Below are 20,950 nucleotides of genomic sequence, written 5' to 3'. Positions count from 1 at the left end.
CTGGGATGGTCCTTCGGAGTTGTCCCAAATCTGTAATTTGAGCAAAGGGCTCAGGGAGGACAGCTCATCCCTGGGGTGGTTCCAAGGACAAGTAGAGACTGGACTCGACAGAAAGCTCACATACGCATAGATGTGGCAGCTGATATCAGCTGGAAGATTCTCATCTAGGACTCTCCCAGGAGCCTCCTGCAGCGGGGTGGTGGGGCTTCAGTGGCAAACAACCTTAGAGAAAGCACAGGGACGCTCAGGAGAGCAGCCTCACTTCATAGGACAGCTCGCAGTTCACACAGCATAATCCCACCTGCTTGAACAGTGAGGCAGCCTCAAAGACCCACAAGTTAAGGTAAAGGGACAGAGCCCACCTCTCGGGGGGATTCTGGAAGAGCAGGTAGGTTGGGAAATGACTTGTGGCCATTTTTGAAAGATTCACACACACACAGACATCCTATATAAGTTAGAGTTCTCCAGGGGAACAGACAGTTGAATATACATATATAGAGATACTGAAGAGATTTATTACTGGAATTGGCATGCATGATCATGCAGGCCCATAATCTGCCATCTGCAACCTGGAAAACTGCTTGGCATAATTCATTCCGAGTCTAAAAGCCTGGGAACCAAGCAAGCTGAAGAAAGAACCAGGAGCATCTGAGGACAGGAGAAGATGGATATCCCAACTCTAGAAGAAAGAGAATTCACCCTCCTCCATCCACCCTCATTGTCCTAGTTAGGTCCTCAGTGGATTGGGTACTACTGCCCACACTGGTGAGGGCACTCTTCTTTGTTCAGTCTGCTGATTCAGATGTTACTCTCTTCTGAAAACACTCTCATAGATGCACCCAGACATAATAATGTACCAGTTATCTGGGCATCTTATTGTCCAGGCAAGGTGACACATTAAATTAATCATTACACCCCAGGAACACACAGAATACACTCTCCCTCCCCCATTCCACTTCTGAAGTCGCAACCTTATTTCTGTGTCTGGTTGAGGCTTGAGGTCCAGGATTGTGTCATCTAAATCAGATATGCAAGAGCCTCTGCCAGTGTAGTTGCTAGGTTCAGTCCTTTTGCATTCTCTCTCCAGATCTATGAACTAAAGAGAAACTTCTTTTTCCTCCCACCTAGACACCCAAGAGAAAATGGTAGTAGGGGCATCTGATAGCTGCTGTAGGCACATTCGATTTAAGGAGGAAGGAAAGTGGAAACACATAGCACTCACTGTCCCTAACAGTTTTAAGTCCAGCCTGGCACTTGTTACCAGCTCCATTTAAATTCATTTCTACTGCCAGGTATGATTCTCCTTGGACCACCCCCAAAACCTAAAGAGAATTTGGCTTGTCTTTCATTCTTAACAGAAGGGGAAGCAAGATTAAACAAGTAAGTGTCCCTCCTCTTGGAGAGGATATGGTAACATGCCCCAGACCACTGGACTCCTAAAAACTTCACCCAAATAATGGGTCTTAAGCTCTTTGTAGGGTTCATCTCCCACTCTCTTCAGTGTGTGCGTCTCACTACAGACTGCAATTTACTTGCCACTTCTCGCCCATCTGGTGTGTCTTGCATGAGGCCACAGATGCAGGATCCCTGTGGAGTCTGTGGAGGGTGTTACAGTCCAGGCCATTTCATGCTACTTCGTAATAGAGTGGTAGAGCTAACATTAGCCCTAGGGAGAATGTAAGTGGATACTGTTGTGTCTCTTGTGAACATGAACCACTCTGCTCTCCCATTCTGAATGGGATGCAAAAGAACACATTCCACAGTCAATGGCCTTAGTCCTTACATCTGAACCAAGCCCATACACTCTAGCAACAATCCCACATCTAGCTGTGGTAGTTCACCGTTATCAGTGACTTTTCTAAGGACCAGACTGATGAATTTCATGGGAAAGTCACAGGGACATTATAGAGTGTATTTTTAGGTTTTTAAGTATGACATTAAAATATGCCATTTTCGCTGGATTGCAATATCACAATCAAGTTACTCTCTTACCTGGGGATGGAGTCAGTTTCACGGGCCTGTGTTTGACCTTCCCCACTACAACAGTGCTTTACACCACAGTCCAAGGACCAAGTTCATGCATTCTAACTATACATTCAGAGACAGAGGAAATTATCACTGGGTAGCTTCATGGATCCACTATGAACCAAATATAGACCAGGACCCAATTACTTGAACCCCATCCCCAATCATTTCAAAAGGAAGACCATGTGTCATTCTGGGTTCTGTATATCAATGTCAGATTGGATCCTGTGTGCAACAATCCTGTGTACATTACCACCAAGTAAGTGATGGAAAGTCCCTTTAAAGGTAGACTGAGGGTATCATTTCATACCTTCTTCCTGATCCCCAGCCTCTCCTGCAATCCACAGATTTACATTAAAGCTGGCTTGGAATGGAAATTGAGCAATGTATCATGACTTGTTTTTAGGATATGGTTTCTCTTGTGATCGTGTATCCTCTTTTACCTTAAGTTGTCATACCCTTGTTGGTTGCCCATTTATCTTGCCCTAATAGATGGTTCTATCTCCAAGGCTATCTATAAATCAGGACATTCCCTTCTGACATTCTGACCTTGCCACTCATTTTAATTATTAGACCATCCTGTTTCTGATTATTCAGAACTACTCTCTGGTCTCTATTATTTGGTATTCCTATTAACCCTATTGCTATCAGGGAGCACAGTTCTGTAACAGCCTCTTCCACAGTCAGCCATGACCTACAGAAGACAGCTACGATTGGACTTCTCCACAATACTTGTGCCCTCTCTCTAGGACTTTCTTGTTCCTTCAGGAAATATATTCCAAAGGCCATCTGGGGAACAGAGTCTGGAGTCCATCCTAGCAGGTCTATCCTCCCAGCCTTTTGATCCCTTTTCCCACCACTCACCATACAACTTCTACTTTCCTTCCCATATCTATCACTTTCCTCAATGAACTGTGTGTCTCCCAGCATCCTTCCAGGGTTCAATCCATGGAGAGTGCTCCCATCACCACAGACATGCCCCATCCACCTTTATATTCCATGTTGTTGATCTGGTGCCTTCAAATATGGTCCCATAAAACTCTCTTGATATCTTCAGGTACCTTTTTTGCCAGGTCCTGCTGATCCTTTGGAAACAAGTTCCTTTCCTTCTTCAGCTGTGTTACACTGTGACTTGGTTTGTCTATCTGGTGGTATGGGTGGGGGGTAGGAGGAGACTAATTCCAAGGGGTTCATATTATCTTGCAAGGCAGAGGCACCCATGTGCCCTTTAAGCAAAGGAGCAGTGATAGCATCAGTATGTAAGAGAGAGCACCACTTCTGCAGAATTGGAAGATTCCAGAAAATGTGGGATTTCCCATTTTTTAGGTCATTGAACTCAATATTCCCATTCTAATCTCCGAGTCACATTCTTTCCAAATCAGGGGCCTGACCAGCAGTAGTCCACCTACTGGGGCTGAGAAGTCAACCTTCCTTCAGCTTCTGTCACCATTACATTAAAGCCTAGCCTCAACTTAGCTTTTTCTGCCCTTCAACTCTAAGAGGATGCCTTTTATGATGCCAAGAAAGCTCCCTGGTTTTTCCACTTCATCTTTAATTGTTAGTTAATTAGCAGCAATTAAGTTCTCTAATTGCATCCCTAAAATTGGCAGTTGTATTTCATTGCTTTATTATTTGTTTCTCTGCATCTTTCAAGTGAGCTATGGTGCCATCAGTGAAAGCTTCACCACTGCCTGTACAGGTACCAGGGGCCTTGCTCTTATGCTGGAGTCCTTGCATCCAAGTGGCAGGTAATAGACCCTAAATCCTATTTTAGGGTCTGCTTACTAAGACCATTCCTGACAACTACCTTAGTTTGGTTCTCAGCCACCATTCTCCAAAACGGAGGGTTTGTGCACAGGAGGATCACTCAGAGGTGCCCTTGAGGACGCTTTGGTGGAGCTGGAGAGCAGGATTGGCATGGAGAAGTGGAGAAGTCTGAAATTGGCTCAGCCCATACTACAGGGAACTGTGGGGCTAGAATGGCCCTTCAGAGCTGCCCCAAATGGAGGCCAGGGGTGGGCCTCTGTATATCATGGGAACGGGTGTAATCTTGAGAGACCACTCCCTAACGGCAATGCTGAGGGCACTGCCTGGAGACAGACCCACTGGGAAGCCACCACTTCTGACATATGGGGAATAAGTGCCTTACTCCTGAAAGGGGCTGAGCCAGTAGCACATCACAGCATCCACTACATGCCTCAAACACAGATTTTTACAAAATTGCATTCCAAAGTTCCTCCCTTCTTTCCTCCCAGAGGTTTCCTCCAATCAACAAATGGTACCACTATAGCAGCTAATACATGACATCCAAAGCTTTAAGTCATCCTTGTTTTCTCAGTTTCTTTTTCTGTCCCCAGACCAAATCAGCCATGGATACTTTTGGTTCTGCCTCCAACTAATTTCTGTCATCAGTTCACTTCTCCCTATCTTTCTACCACCACTGTGCCTTGAGTCACAGACTTCTCATTGCAACCCCAGTGTAGCTTCCTGTCTTAGCCAGTGAGGGCCACTCCAACCAAATTCTTTATAATTTATAAGCAATATTAATTTATTGCTCACAGTTCTGGAGCCTGGAAAATCAGAGATCAAGATGTCTGATGAGGATGCCTCCGCTTCATAGATGCTGCCCAACTTCATCTTCATCCTGTAGAAGGGCAAAATAAACATTTTTAGACCTCCTTTATTAAAAAGGGCACTAATTCCACTTGTGAGGGCCCCACCTTCATAACTTAATTTTCTCCCAGATGCCCCACCTCCCAGTACTACTACACAGAGGATTGAATGTCAATATGTGAATTTTGAGGGGACACGGGGGCATTAGGACCATAGTATTTCCTGACTCCCTCCCATACATTCTGCATACCCTAGAGAGGATAATATTTGAAAACATAAATCATAATAAAAACAGAAAACACCATAAAAACATAAATGACATTCTCTTGCTTCAAACCCTCCAAGACCTTCTGGGCCCTGTGACCCTCTTGCCCCTGCCACCCTCATCTCCCTCCCTATTTTTCCTACACATAGTACCAGTCGCATGCTTCTATCCTGTGACACTTCCACTTTCTCCCAATATTTGGACCTTTGCAGCTGTCATTCCCACTGTTTGCAATGCTCCCATCCACTCTGCAGTTCTTACCATGGCCCATTTCCCTGCATCCTTCATGTCCCACCTGGATTATTACTCCTAGGACAGGTGTTCCCGAGTACTCCATCCAGTGTGGCTTCTCATGCATGGCTGCCATCTCTATCCCTTCTGCAGTGCTTGTCATAAACTAGAATTATTTCAGCTTTTTTGCTTTTTTTGTGTGCATTGTCCGTTTTCCCATCTGAAAAGTGAGTTCCACGGGAGCAGCAATCATGTCTTTCCTCTGTCTCTCACTGGTCCCCTGGAGTGCCACATACACACAATAAACAAACATGCTTTCCCTCTGCTAGTTCCAATTTCTATCTTTTATGCTGTTTTCAGGTAAATGAAAGATGTTTGTACTAGGTAATAAAACTTTACTCTAAGTTGATGGGGGACCAGCTTATACCTGGAATTTTGATACAAATATTTGGGCCATCAGCTTTAAGTCAATAAAAAAAGTGTTTGCCTTTTTTTTTTTTTTTCAAATTCTCCATACATTACAGATAGGTGTTTTCAGGAGGTTGCCATAGTAATCTAGATGCCGTTCTCTCTCCTCTTTATTTTATCTCCTGGACAGGAGACTCACGAGGGACTTGGCAGACAGAACAAGTCCATGGCTTGGTGAGGATCTTTGTAAAGCTTGCTGCAATGCCACCATCAGATTCTTCTAGACCAACAGCTTTAAGCCTATATGGCTCGTGATGCTGTCAGAACAAGTCCACAGGCCTGGCTGGGAGCCAGCCCGATAGAGTTGCTCACTGTGAGATTCCCTTGAGCAGGGACTATGCTCACTCCCGTGTGCATTGTGAACTCTTCCTTCTGGCATTGAAGCCCTCCTCAAAACAGCCCCATCCAGAGCCCAAGAAGCTTCATCATTACAAGGGACAGAATTCAAAAATGACCAAGAAATGAGATTTTCCTCCTGGAATTTCTCAGTAGAACACTGGGATGGATTTCCCTTGGAATAGACTAAACACTCAGGACTGGGGGAATCCATCGCATAGTAGGAAAAAAGGTAAAGAACCCATCAAGGACCTTGCTAGATAGAGCCTGGTTAGCCAAGGCAAAACACCTTTCTGGCTGAGCCATCAGGGTGTCAGCCCATACTGGGACTGCCTTAGGATCCACCCAGCTCTTATATACACCAACACTTCAAGCTATGCATACAGACGTGAATGTGGTTTAAACAGGGATCAGGGAAGCGAAAGTGTCCCTGAATCAGCTTCCAACAGACCCCCCCCCTTTCTCCAAAATTCTCTTTTATGATTGAGTTCTTGATATCTTACTCTCCATCCCATTATTGTTCCTTATTTATTCTTTGTCTCCCTCCCCACATTTACCTCTCCTTTTGTCTTTTCCCGAATTCTACTTTCTCCCTACCTTCTGCTATTTAAGATGATTATCCACTCCTGACTCTGGCCTCTCTGTAGATGCAGAAACTTTCACTGAGGGCCTACTCATTGGTCTCCAGTGAGTGGGGAAGTGCTCTGGGGGCTATGTTCTACCACGCCTTTACACTAACAAGTACCCTTTAAAAATTCACTCTCCAACTGCTCACCCAGGATCCTTGCAAAACTAGCTGTTCTTTAGAAGTTTTAGAAGTCTCTGAGTACTCACTTCCAGCTTATTTTTGTGTGCCAGTCACACGTCCAACAATCCTTTGGCTGATGATATATATCTAGCAATTGGCTTTTGCACCGAGGTTAGTTTTAACATGCCAGTTGATAGTAATAAAGCAGCAATTCTGGAAGTTCTGTCCAAGGATCGCTATGTATTAACACATCGTTAAAAGAGTATATTGCAAAGTCAACATACGATTATAACTGTTGACCTATCAAATACTGACAGATTTTGAAAGCTCAGTGGAAGCCAAACATCATTTTATTCAATTGGGATTCAGTGAAAGGAAGAGAGTATGGTGGATGTTGCAGTGGAGTTGGTTTAATGTGTTAATGGTCTTTGTAATGTTTTCTTTCACAAAATAAGCAAATAATACATCCACACATCTTACATTATAATACTGCATTTTTATATTGTATGTACTTTCATGTGTGTACAATGCATACATAGGATGCATGACCAAGTGTTAACATGGGCCAATTGACTATAGCTTATACAATGGCCCTGGAGCAATTTCCACAGGGTCCCTGCAACCTTTGGAGCAATAGCCACATGCTCAGTTAGAATAGATGCTCCCAAAGAAGCTGCAGCACCTATCTGAATATATATGCTTATAATAAATAAGAATTCGTTATATCATGACTCATATATTAGCCATCCACTTTACAATATAAATCAATAAACTTTATTGAGTGGTACAGTAGATGTAGGGTGGAGAGATGAAGGATGAATAATGCACAGCTCCCTAGCCTGGGAGAGTCATAACAATATGTTATTGTACCCTTGTCCTGGCAAATAAATGGTTCTGCCCAAATGTGGAAAAATATTTAAGTCAGTTCAAAACTAATAGGGCTGTTGGCTCTGAATTCAGGATAAACAAACCTCTGCCCAAGGAGAAATCAGATCTGCTGTCTTTCTGATCTGTTGTACTCAGCAAAGCCAAGCTCTCAAAGTTTGAATGCCTCACTCCTAAGTACCCTCAAATGAACTTTGTGCCTCTAACACTGCATAGTGACATTGCCATTGCTCTCCAATATATTGACAAGTCAAACTACATTGAACAGAACTGAATAGTTTTCTTTCTCCAGACCAAACTGACTAGTCATGGTGGACAGACGTTATCTGTCTGCACACTGCCAGTTGCATCTATGAACTGAACTTTCATTGTATTATAGGATGTTTAAAGGGGTAACATGTATTTTAAAAGAACAGAAAAATCATTTTTTAAAAGTAGGTAGGAAAAATACCAACTAGAAAACTCAAAATTGGCAAAGTCATTAAAAAGCAAAAATCAGGGCTGGGGATGTGGCTCAAGCAGTAGATAATGGTGAAACATTCTATTAAGATGGCAGTAGAGACAATGTAACTTTTAAAATAATGAAAGTGGAGATAATAAAAAGCATAGGCGAGGTCGAAAAAGATGGCCGGGAATAGAGTGCATCACACCCCGTGTACCGCGCCACTGCGCGGGTGAATAATGAGTTAGAACGACAAAAAACTATCTTGTTAGGAACTTACAGCAAAATGTGGGTGCACCGAAACCTAGAGGAAGGATTTCCAGCATCAAGGTCCGGTAATTGAGTCTCATACACAAGCCAACTGTGCAACCGGAGATCGGGCCTGACTGATCCGCTTGGCCCGCCCTGGGGCTACAGACGGCAGGGAGCCACCGAGAAGCGACCAGCAAGCAGGGAGATTGCTGCAGATTCTGTGGAATCCTGCTGCCTGAGCACTCACGGAGCCCCGGGCTGAGTTCGGGATTTCAGACAGGGAAGGAAACAGGACAGTTCTATCCCCCACAACGGAAACTCCACCAAGGAAACCAGCGGCCACCATCTTGGACAGCTGATGTAACCACCACCACTCTCTGACAGATTACAACAATAAAACAGGTGCATGTTACTCAGCTCATCTCCCATACAGCGGGGAATTCGCATAAAATCTCTCCTAGGCTCTCCGGGGAGGGATTATCAGAGCAAGCCTGCATAAAGACATGGGGAAAATAGAGACACCCGACCTTCAACTCCCCCTCCCATCAGCAGGGAAAACGAAACCTGTATTGCCATGGGGGTGGAGGGGCAAGCGGAAAAAATCAAAAAAATAGGGTGCCGGGGTTCTCAATAGCCACCCTCCACGCCCAAAAAATGGCAGGCCCAGAGTACAGTTTGAATTGCCGAGAGGCATCACTCAGGGGAAATCTGGTCTAGCAGGAGAAACCAGGACTAGCAGGAGAAACCAGGGGACTAGAGGCCAGGCCCTTTCGGCTAGAGAACACACGCCCACAGCGACAGCCGGCCCATTGCCCCTGCGACTGAGCGGCTAGAGACCACATGCCCACGGGCAACCGATCGCCCGCCGGCTGACCGGGCGACTGGGCAGCTGGAAACTGCCTGCCCGCCGAAGACCGACCGCACGACTAGAGATCGCCCGCCCACCAGCAACAGCCGCCCATTGCTGCTGCAACTGAGCAGCTAGAGACCGCGTGCCCACCGGCAACCAATCCCCCGCCAGCTGCCAGCGCAACTGGGCAGCTGGAGACCGCCCGGCCGACGGCGTCTGGGAGCTGAAACCAACCAGAGACAGTCCAGTCCCACCCCTCCATTCGGACACCCCAGTAAGGAGCCTGGGGCCCGCCATAGCAGAGAGGTGACATCACTGGAGCTCGGCCATTGGAACTCCTACACAGCGGAATCCACTTTAGCAGGCATAGTCTACCAACACAAAGGAGAGACAACAGAGATATAAAAAACCAAAACAAATTTATAGAAGAGAGCAGAAACACAGCAATCAAATAGAGCTGGAAAGTAGCGTGAACATCATGAAAAAACAAGGGAAAAAAGGATTACCAACAATGCAGGACGACTTAAATCTACAGGAGGAAATAGAAGCATTAGAAAAAGGGATAGGGAAAGAACTCAAGGCATACCTAACTCAGATGGAAAGGAATATTAGAGAAGACAGGAGACAGCAAGTCCAAGCAATAAAAGTATATTTTGAAAATGAATTAAACAAATTCAAATGGCAAAGAACGAGCTTTACCAGGAGATAGAGATCTTTAAAAAAAATCAAACAGTAATCCTAGAAATGCAGGAAACTATAAACCAAATTAAGAACTCCAACGAGAATATTACAAATAGACTAGATCAAGTAGAAGTCAGAACATCAGATAATGAAGACAAAGTTTATCAACTTGAAAAGAATATAGTCAACACAGAAAAGATACTTAAATCCCACGAGCAATCTATTCAAGAGATATGGGATGTCATAAAAAAACAAAATTTGAGAGTCATCAGGATAGAAGAAGGCATAGAGAATCAAACCAAAGGAATGGGCAAACTATTAAATGAAATAATTCTAGAAAACTTCCCAGAGATGAAAGATGGAATAGATTGCCAAATTCTGGAAGCCTACAGGACCCCAAACATTCAAAACCGTAAGAGACCAACTCCAAGACATATAATTATGAAGATAGCCAACATACAGAACAAGGAGAGAATATTAAAAGCTATGAGAGAAAGGAGGCAGATTACATTCAGGGGTAAACCAATTAGGTTAATGACTGATTTTTCATCACAGACTTTGAAAGTGAGAAGATTCTGGAACAATGTATTTCAAACGCTGAAAAATAATGGATTCCAACCAAGAATACTGTATCCAGCAAAATTAAGCTTCAGATTTGACAATGAAATTAAAATCTTTCATGATAAACAAAAGCTAAAAGAATTCACAGCCAGAAAACCAGCACTGCAAAGAATTTTGAGCAAAATACTACAAGAAGAGGAATTTAAAAATAGTGCCCCAAACTAACAACAGGAGGTATCTCAGTAAAGGGGGAGGAAAATAACCAAAAAGTAAAAACTAGCCAAACTAAAATAAATAAATAAAAAAATAAACATGACTGGGAGTACAAATCATATTTAAATTATAACCTTAAATGTTAATGGCCTAAATTCACCAATCAAGAGACATAGGCTAGTAACCTGGATCAAAAAAAACAAATCCAACAATATGCTGCCTTCAGGAGACTCATATGATAGGAAAAGACATACACAGGCTGAAGGTAAAAGGTTGGGAAAAATCATACCACTCACATGGCCCTCAGAAACAAGCAGAAGTTGCCATACTCATATCAAATAAAATCAACTTCAAACCTAAGTTAATCAAAAGGGATGAAGAAGGACACTATATACTGTTAAAAGGAACCATCCACCAACAAGACATAACAATTATCAACTTGTATGCACCAAACAATGGAGCTGCAACCTTCATAAAACAAACTCTCCTCAAGTTCAAGAGTCAAATAGACCACAACACAATAATTATGGGTGACTTCAACACACCGCTCTCACCATTACACAGATCCTCTAGACAAAAGCTGAATAAAGAAACTATAGAACTCAATAGCACAATCAATAACCTAGACTTAACCGACATATATAGAATATATCAACCATCATCAAGTGGATACACGTTCTTCTGAGCAGCACATGGATCCTACTCAAAGATAGACCATATATTATGCCATAGGGCAACCGTCAGTAAATATAAAGGGGTGGAGATAATGCCATGCACTATATCTGACCATAATGGAATGAAATTGGAAATCAATGATGAAAGAAGGAAGGAAAAATCCTACATCACCTGGAAAATGAACAATATGTTACTGAATGATCAATGGGTTACAGAAGACATAAAGGAGGAGATAAAAAATTCATAGAGACAAATGACAATACAGACACAACATACCAGAATCTATGGGACACAATGAAAGCAGTTTTAAGAGGGAAATTCATTTCTTGGAGTTCTTTCCTCAAAAAAAGAAAAAACCAACAAATAAATGAACTCACACTACACCTCAAAACCCTAGAAAAGGAAGAGCAAAACAACAGCAAATGTAGTAGAAGACAAGAAATAATTAAAATCAGAGTGGAAATCAACAAAATTGAAACAAAAAAACACCATTGAAAAAATTGAAAAAACTAAAAGTTGGTTCTTTGAAAAAATAAATAAGATCAACAGGCCCTTAGCCATGCTAACGAAGAGAAGAGAGAGAACTCAAATTACTAACATATAGGATGAAAAAGGGCAATATCACAACAAACACTACAGAAATACAGAAGATAATTAGAAAGTATTTTGAAAACCTATATTCCAATAAAATAGAAGATAGTGAAGATATCGATAAATTTCTTAAGTCATACGATACGCCCAGATTGAGTCAGGAAGACATACACAATTTAAACAGACCAATAACAAAGGAAGAAATTGAAGAAGCCATCAAAAGAATACCAAACAAAAAAAGCCCTGGACTGGATGGGTATACAGCGGAGTTTTACAAAACCTTTAAAGAAGAACTAATACCAATACTTTTCAAGCTATTTCAAGAAATAGAAAAAGAAGGAGCTCTTCCAAATTCATTCTATGAGACCAACATCACCCTGATCCCGAAACCAGACAAAGACACTTCAAAGAAAGAAAACTACAGACCAGTATCTCTAATGAACTTGGATGCAAAAATTCTCAAAAAAATCCTGGCGAATTGAATACAAAAACATATCAGAAAACTTGTGCACCATGATCAAGTAGGATTCATCCCTGGGATGCAAGGCTGGTTCAATATACAGAAATCAATAAATGCTATTCACCACATCAATAGACTTAAAGACAAGAACCATATGATCATCTTGATAGATGCAGAAAAAGCATTTGACAAAATACAGCATCGCTTTATGTTCAAAACTCTAGAAAAACTAGGGATAACAGGAACTTACCTCAACATTGTAAAAGCTATATATGCTAAACCTCAGGCTAGCATCATCCTAAATGGAGAAAAACTCAAGGCATTCCCTCTAAAATCTGGAACAAGACAGGGATGCCCTCTCTCACCACTTCTATTCAATTTAGTTCTTGAAACACTAGCCAGAGCAATTAGACAGACAAAAGAAATTAAAGGCATAAAAATAGGAAAAGAAGAACTTAAATTATCACTATTTGCGGATGACATAATATATTTAACAGGCCCAAAAGGGTCTACAAAGAAACTGCTAGAGTTAATAAATGAATTCAGCAAAGTGGCAGGATATAAAATCAACACGCATAAATCAAAGGCATTCCTGGATATCAGCAACAAAACTTCCGAAATGGAAATGAGGAAAACCACTCCATTCACAATATCCTCAACGAAAATGAAATACTTGGGAATCAACCTAACAAAAGAGGTGAAAGATTTATACAATGAAAACTACAGAACCCTAAAGAGAGAGATAGAAGAAGATCTTAGAAGATGGAAAAATGTACCCTGTTCATGGATAGGCAGAACTAACATCATCAAAATGGCGATATTACCCAAAGTTCTCTACAGGTTTAATGTGATGCCAATCAAAATCCCAACGGCATTTCTTGTAGAAATAGATAAAGCAATCATGAAATTCATATGGAAAAACAAAAGACCCAGAATAGCAAAAGCAATTCTAAGCAGGAAGTGTGAATCTGGAGGTATAGCAATACCAGATTTCAAACTGTACTACAAAGCAGTAGTAACAAAAACAGCATGGTACTGGTACCAAAACAGGCAGGTGGACCAATGGTACAGAATAGAGGACACAGAGACTAATCCACAAAATTACAACTTTCTTATATTTGATAAAGGGGCTAAAAACATGCAATGGAGGAAGGATAGCATTTTCAACAAATGGTGCTGGGAAAACTGGAAATCTATATGCAACAAAATGAAATTGAATCCCTTTCTCTCGCCATGCACAAAAGTTAACTCAAAATGGATCAAGGAGCTTGATATCAAATCAGAGACACTGTGTCTGATAGAAGAAAAAGTTGGCTACGATCTACATACTGTGGGGTCGGGCTCCAAATTCCTTAATAGGACGCCCATAGCACAAGAGTTAATAACAAGAATCAACAAATGGAACTTACTTAAACGAAAAAGTTTTTTCTCAGCAAGAGAAACAATAAGAGAGGTGAATAGAGAGCCTATATCCTGGGAACAAATTTTTATCCCTCACACTTCAGATAGAGCCCTAATATCCAAAATATACAAAGAACTAAAAAAATTAAACAATAAGATAACAAATAACCCAATCAACAAATGGGCCAAGGACCTGAACAGAAACTTCTCAGAAGAGGACATTCAATCAATAAACAAGTACATGAAAAAATGCTCACCATCTCTAGCAGTCAGAGAAATGCAAATCAAGATCACCCTAAGATACTATCTCACTCCAGTAAGATTGGCAGCCATTATGAAGTCAAACAACAATAAGTGTTGGCGAGGATGTGGGGAAAAGGGTACACTTGTGCACTGCTGGTGGGACTGCAAATTGGTAAGGCCAATTTGGAAAGCAGTATGGAGATACCTGGGAAAGCTGGGAATGGATCCACCATTTGACCCAGCTATCGCCCTCCTCAGACTATTCCCTGAGGATCTTAAAAGAGCATACTATAGGGATACTGCCACATCAATGATCATAGCAGCACAATTCACAATAGCTAGACTGTGGAACCAACCTAAATGCCCTTCAATAGATGAATGGATTAAAAAAATATGGCATCTATACACAATGGAGTACTACGCAGCAATAAAAAATGACAAAATCATAGAATTTGCAGAGAAATGGATGGCATTAGAGCAGATTATGCTAAGCGAAGCTAGCCAATCCTTAAAAAACAAATGCCAAATGTCTTCTTTGATATAAAGAGAGCAACTAAGAACAGAACAGGGAGGAAGAGCATGAGGAAAAGATTAACATTAAACAAAGACGAGTGGGGGGAGAGAAAGGGAGAGAGAAGGGAAAGCATATGGAAATGGTAGGAGATCCTCAATGTTACACAAAATTACATAGAAGATGATGTGAGGGGAAAGGGGGGTGAAACAAGGGAGAGAATTGAACAACAGCAGATTAGGTAGAGAGGGATGATGGGTGGGGAGGGGAGGGGGGATAGTAGGGGATAGGAAAGGTAGCAGAATACAACAGTCACTATTATGCCATTATGTAAAAATGTGAGTGTGTAACTGATATGATTCTGCAATTTGTATTTGGGGTAAAAATGGGAGTTCATAACCCAATTGATTCAAATGTATGAAAGATGATATATCATGAGCTTTGTAATCTTTTGAACAACCAATAAAAATATATAAAAAAATGAAAAAAAAATAATGAAATAATCAGGTGGAAAAAAATTAAAAAATAAAAAGCATAGGCAATTTGAAAGGTATCCACTTTTGTCTAATAGCTACTCCGGAGACAATACTTAAATAGATGACAAGAGTCTTATTTAAAGAGATAATGGCTAAGTATGTCCAGGAATTAAAGACATGAGTCTTTAAATCAAAGGGACTACCCATAGAGTCGTACCCTTTAAGGAGTACATTCTAAGACCCTCAGTGGATGCCTGAAGCCAATGATAGCATCATATTCTATGTATATTGTGTTTTTTCCTATACATACATACCTAGGATAGGTTTAGTTGATAAATTAGGCACAGGAAGACATTAACAATAATAATAAAACAGAACTATTATAATAATATCATATATCTTACCAACCTCAGCATATTTTTTCCTTACTGAGAACTTTCAGCTTTTCATTTTAAAGAAGCACTTTTTCTTTTTTTTTAGTTTTTTTAATAAAAAAATTATATCTACTTAGAAGCATTCAGAATGTCAACAAAACAGCTGCTTTTTTTTTTTTTTACAATTACAGAGTGGTATTCAGTTAACAGAACAACAATTATTTCGTATAAGCTACATCAGTTATGAAAGAGAAATGAAAACCTATATCCCTCCTAAAGAGGAAACAAACCGGAAGTTCAAGGATCCCAGTGCACCCAGTTAAAAATAGATGCTCCCAAAGAAGCTGCAGCACCTATCTGAATATATATGCTTATGATAAAAATATATTTATATATATGAAAAACCCATCCCCATATATAACTAATTTGTGCTGTGCATCAATAAGAACCTGCTTTCGATTTCCATACCAATTTACAACCCCCCTACTGTACCAGGCAAGGTTAGTGGCTATTGAAAATACCACCAGGACAGGGCTCTCTAAAGACACATTTGGTAGTGTGTTAACTATACAAAAAAAGACACTGTGCAGTTTAAAAACAAATCTTACACAGCCTTACATTTCAATTGTTTTCCTTAAAAGGAGTGAGTTGGGGGGTTAAATGCTTTATAGACAAGAAAAAAAACTGCACTAGAATCAACTTATTCATCATCTTCATCCTCTTCATCATCTTCCTCCTCATCTTCCTCCTCTTCCTTCTGTTTCTTGCTTTTTTCAGCCTTGACAACTCCCTTTTATGCTGCATCAGGTTTTCCTTTAGCTCAGTAGGCAGCAATATCCTTTTCGTATTTTTCCTTCAGCGGGGCAGCTTTGTTATCTGCAGCCATGTGATTCCACATCTCGCCGCGTTTCTTTGCAGCATCACCAATGGATAGGCCAGGGTGTCCTCCCTTGATTTGGGGGCGATATTCAGAACAGAACAAGAAGGCGGCCGACAGAGGCCTCTTAGGTGCATTGGGATCCTTGAACTTCCTGTTTGTTTCCCCTTTAGGGGGGATATAGGTTTTCATTTCTCTTTCATAACGGGCCTTGTCCGCCTTTGTCATGTCTTCAAATTTTCCTTTCTCTTTAGCAGACATGGTCTTCCATCTCTGAGCACTTCTTAGAAAACTCTGAGAAGTTGACTGAAGCATCTGGGTGCTGCTTCTTGTGCTCCTCCCAGCAAGTTTGCACAAAAAATGCATATGATGACATTTTGCCTCTCAGCTTCTTAGGATCTCCTTTGCCCTTGTTTAGTTATTTTTCCTCAGCGAGGCACAGAGTCGCCCAGTGCCCATCCGGCTCTCACTTGCCCCCACGCTGTCTCTGTGGACCTCAATGTACTGCAATGGCTGAGAGAGCGGGAGCCAGACGCAGCCTCCACTCTATTTTTTCTTCAATATCAAATTGTATACTTTATTTATTTATTATTTTTATGTGGTGCTGAGAATCAAACCCAATGCCTTGAACGTGCCAGGCAAGTGCTCTACCACTGCGCCACAACCCCAGCCCTAAACAGAAGCTTTAAAGTGCTTCCTTATCATATCCAAAACACCAACATCACTACTCTTTCAGTTTGGGGCCATTATTAAGTAAAATAAGAGTTACTTGAACACAAACCCCAAAATACCATTCAAAAACCTAGATTGCTACTAAGTGACGAGTGGATGAGTAGCATATAGGGCATGGATATGCTGGACAAAGGAATGATTTGCATCCTGAGCAGAATGGAACAGGATGGTACAAGTTCTCATCACATGACTCAGAGTGACTGTTAATTAAAACTTATGAATTATTTATAAAACTTCCCATTTAATATTTTCAGATCACAAATGACCTCAGATAACAAAACACGGACAGCAAAACCATTCAGGGGGGAGGGGCTACTGTAGTAAACAATTAGAAATAAATCCTTACATCACACAACATAGTAAAATTTATAAAATCAACGATGAAGAAGAAATCTTAGAAGCAGAGAAAAGACAAGATACCCCCAGAGAACTGTAGTGTGGCAGCAGACACTGGAGGGAAACGAAGGAAGGTCTTTAAAGTCTAAGAGCAGCCGCCCTCACTTCTGGTTAGTTTGCCTATTCCTGTGCCTGTAGAATCTACCATGGGAAGCTTAGCCTCCTCCTTCTCCCACAATTGACAGGGGTCATTTCTCAAGCCAAACTCCCCCTCAAGCCTATTCATCTCAATGATCCACCTACTTTTATCTGAGAAATCTAAGCATCAGCCCATGGACAGGACATCCCCCATCTTGTCATTCTGTCTTTTAAATTCTCTCCAGCCTGCCCCTTCTTTCCCAGTCCAAGTGGACAGTGTTGGCTAAGGCTCATGGCAGTTGTCTCCTGGCTAGTCTTGCTGCTGGTTGCCACCACACAGCCAGAGTGACTCTTTGGGACCACTATCTAACAGGGACTCCCTGTACTGCTTCCCTGCTCAGAGCCCATCCCTGGCTCCCGGAGCCATCAGGACGGAGCCCAGCTCACCCTCCAGGTAGCATGTTTTCCCCTCAGCCCTGTTCCTCTTCTGCATCCTGCTCATATCTGCCTGGGGATCACTGACTCTAAGCCAGGGCTTTTCAAATTATGGCTCACCAGCAAATCCTTCCCACTGCCTGCTGCCGAAGTCTGGCTTGGCACAAATCAGGAGCCACTTGTCAAAAAGAAACTAACTTTATTTTTAGAACTACAAACGCCAAACAAAACAGCTCCAGGGAAAAACCCTCAGAGCCCAACTGCCACCACCGGCTTCCACAAGCCTCTCTCTCCCACACCAGCCTCTCAACCTCCCACAATCCTCCTCCTCTTGAGGCCGATTGGCTGGGTTGCGTGGGCAGAGCCAAAGAAGTCACCCAATGAGCAGCTCCGTGGAGGAGCCAATCAGCTAGATGTTGCTGGGGCCGCTGTGAGCCAATCATCAGCTGGCAGTCTGAAGGGCAGGGAAACAGCCCAATGAACATCACCGCAGAGGAGCCAATCAGCTAGATGTTGCTGGGGCAGTCTGAAGCTTGCTGGCAGCTGGAAGTTTGCTGGGGCCCCTTTGGCTGTGGCTCTCAACATCTCCCCCTCTCTGTTTAAACAACAAGCATGTGGCTTAGGGACCGTGCCTGCCTTAGGTTGTCCAATACTACATATGGTCCTTACCCGTCTTCGGATGAGCTGACCTCAGGGCGTCAGCCTCCTGTCTTAGGTTGGTACCATTGTAATTGGATCTTACCCGTCATTGACTACCGGTCCAGTATACAGCCACACCTGTGGAGAGGTCTCAGCGGGGGGGGGGGGGGGTGAGGTTCTTTGCCTCACCTCTGTTGACCCCCAAATTTTAGCTGAATGATCATGACAAGCAGAAGGGAGGAAGATATACCAAGTCAATTGACGGCTCCTTTTGGGAAAATTGTACCACCGATGATATCATCAGCAAAAATACCCCAACACTACCACAAGTCGCTGCACTAACAGATAGTTCACAATGCATACAAGTGACACATAGTTCTGTAAGCAGTTCAGTGCAAGTTCTGTAAGCAGTTCAGTGATGGCTATTGCAGAAACTGTAGATTAGTTTTATCTTTGTCTTCACCGGCACAGGGATGAAGATAGGAATTCTGGCAATAATGACTAAAGAAAAAATTAGGTAACATTCCAGAAGACACTAAAAGAAAACAATTTTCTTAACAATTTATATTATCTTCATCGGCACTGGGATGAAGATAGAAATTCTGGCAATAATGGCTAAAGAAAAAATTAGGTAACATTCCAGAAGACACTAAAAGAAAACAATTTTCTTAACAATTTATATTATCTTCATCTGAAGATAGAAATTCTGGCAATAATGGCTAAAGAAAAAATTAGGTAACATTTCAGAAGGCACTAAAAGAAAACAATTTTCTTAACAATTTACATTATAGTGAAGAGAATTATTAAATATAATGAAAACGAAAGGTGAGAGTAAACAAACAGATCTGTTAACCTCCTTTTTTGTTTACATATTAAAACAATTCTTAACAGTTATTTACCCAATTTAAATTAAACCATTTAAATCACGTGAATAAAAAAAAAATATTTGGATCCATCTTTTCATGAGCGCTCATCATATATGATATATGGAAATACGTACATTGGACATACGTACATTCAAACATATAACACAAAACACAAGTGTGCACACATAATATAATACATACAACACATAACATAATAGTAAAGGCCTTATAACTTTTTACAGGTAAAATCTCTATTGCAATGTTTAAAAACTCTATAGTCAAAAAAAAATAGAACTGATCAGCAAAACATTAACCTAGGTCTGTATGAGCTCAAAAAAATAAAATAGAACTTCATGATGTGGGAAAGGGCAATAATAAAATAGATATTGAAAAAAGCATCCTGGTTCTGTCGCAGATGTAAGGATAGCCAAATTGGAGTTTTGGATATCAGCTATTATGGATTTGAGCTAAATCATCTTCTTTTTGGTCTGTAGAAATCGCTTTAGTTAATCTCTCTGGAATCCAAATCGGCTGCTGTTCTCCCTGTGGAAACACAAAAACAGACCCCCGACTCCAGACAATCACTGGGTCAGGATTTTAGTTAATCTCTCCGGAATCCAAATCAGCTGCTGTTCTCCCTGTGGAAACACACAAACAGGCCCCCGACTCCAGACAATCACTGGGTCAGAACCTTGGTTAATCTCTCTGGAATCCAAATCGGCTGCTGTTCTGGGTCAGAACCTTGGTTAATCTCTCTGGAATCCAAATCGGCTGCTGTTCTTCCTGTGGAAACACACAAACAGACCCCCGATTCCAGACAATTACTGGGTCAGGACCTTTCCATTGTCCTGTTAGAATATCTTTCCAAAGTACCTTGGGCTTATGTACATTTTTTGGACACATATGCCTTTCTGCAGCACTAAGTCCTGATGAATCCAAATTTAAAAAGTTTAGAGTAAAAAGGGTTATTTTAAGTTTATCTTTGGGGAATATATACCCCTTCCCAATTCCATCTTTTTGCTTTAATAAGTACATTTTAATAGTTTGATGAGCTCTTTCAACTATGCCTTGTCCCTGTGGATTGTATGGGATTCCTGTTATATGAGTAATGCCAAATGATGAGCAAAATTGTTTAAAAGAAGTAGACGTATAACCAGGGGCATTATCTGTTTTTAACTGTTTTGGAATGCCCACAGTGGCAAAATTTTGTAAGCAATGAGCTATAACATCTTTAGTTTTTTCGCCGGCATAAAGGGAGCCCATCAAAAATCCAGAAGAAGTATCAACTGTAACATGCAAATATTTTAATTTTCCAAATTCTGGCAAGTGTGTGACGTCCATCTGCCAAATATGGTTAGGCATCAATCCTCTAGGATTGACTCCAAGATTAACTTGTGGTAAAAAGGTCACACAATTTTGACATTGTTTTATTATTTGTCTAGCTTGTTCCTTAGTTATTTTAAAATGCTTTTGTAAAGTATTAGCATTGACATGGAATCTTTCATGAAAATTTATAGCTTCTTCTAGTACAGAGAAAATATGTATGTCACGTGTAGTTTTATCTGCTAAATCATTGCCTAAACTAAGGGCTCCAGGCAATCCTGTATGTGCCCTGATATGTCCTAT

The 20,950-nt window shown here is 41.4% G+C and overlaps 1 pseudogene; it reads right to left on the bottom strand.

Annotated features, from left to right (window-relative positions):
• Positions 1-15,717: 15,717 nt before the first annotated feature.
• Positions 15,718-16,715, bottom strand: LOC101971880 (high mobility group protein B1 pseudogene; annotated as a pseudogene).
• Between the last annotated feature and the right edge of the window lie 4,235 nt (positions 16,716-20,950).

Source organism: Ictidomys tridecemlineatus, chromosome 5, assembly GCF_052094955.1.
Source record: "Ictidomys tridecemlineatus isolate mIctTri1 chromosome 5, mIctTri1.hap1, whole genome shotgun sequence".
Taxonomy (NCBI): domain Eukaryota; kingdom Metazoa; phylum Chordata; class Mammalia; order Rodentia; family Sciuridae; genus Ictidomys; species Ictidomys tridecemlineatus.
Note: the sequence above shows the minus strand (reverse complement) of the source record. Positions and strands in the feature narration are given on the sequence as shown.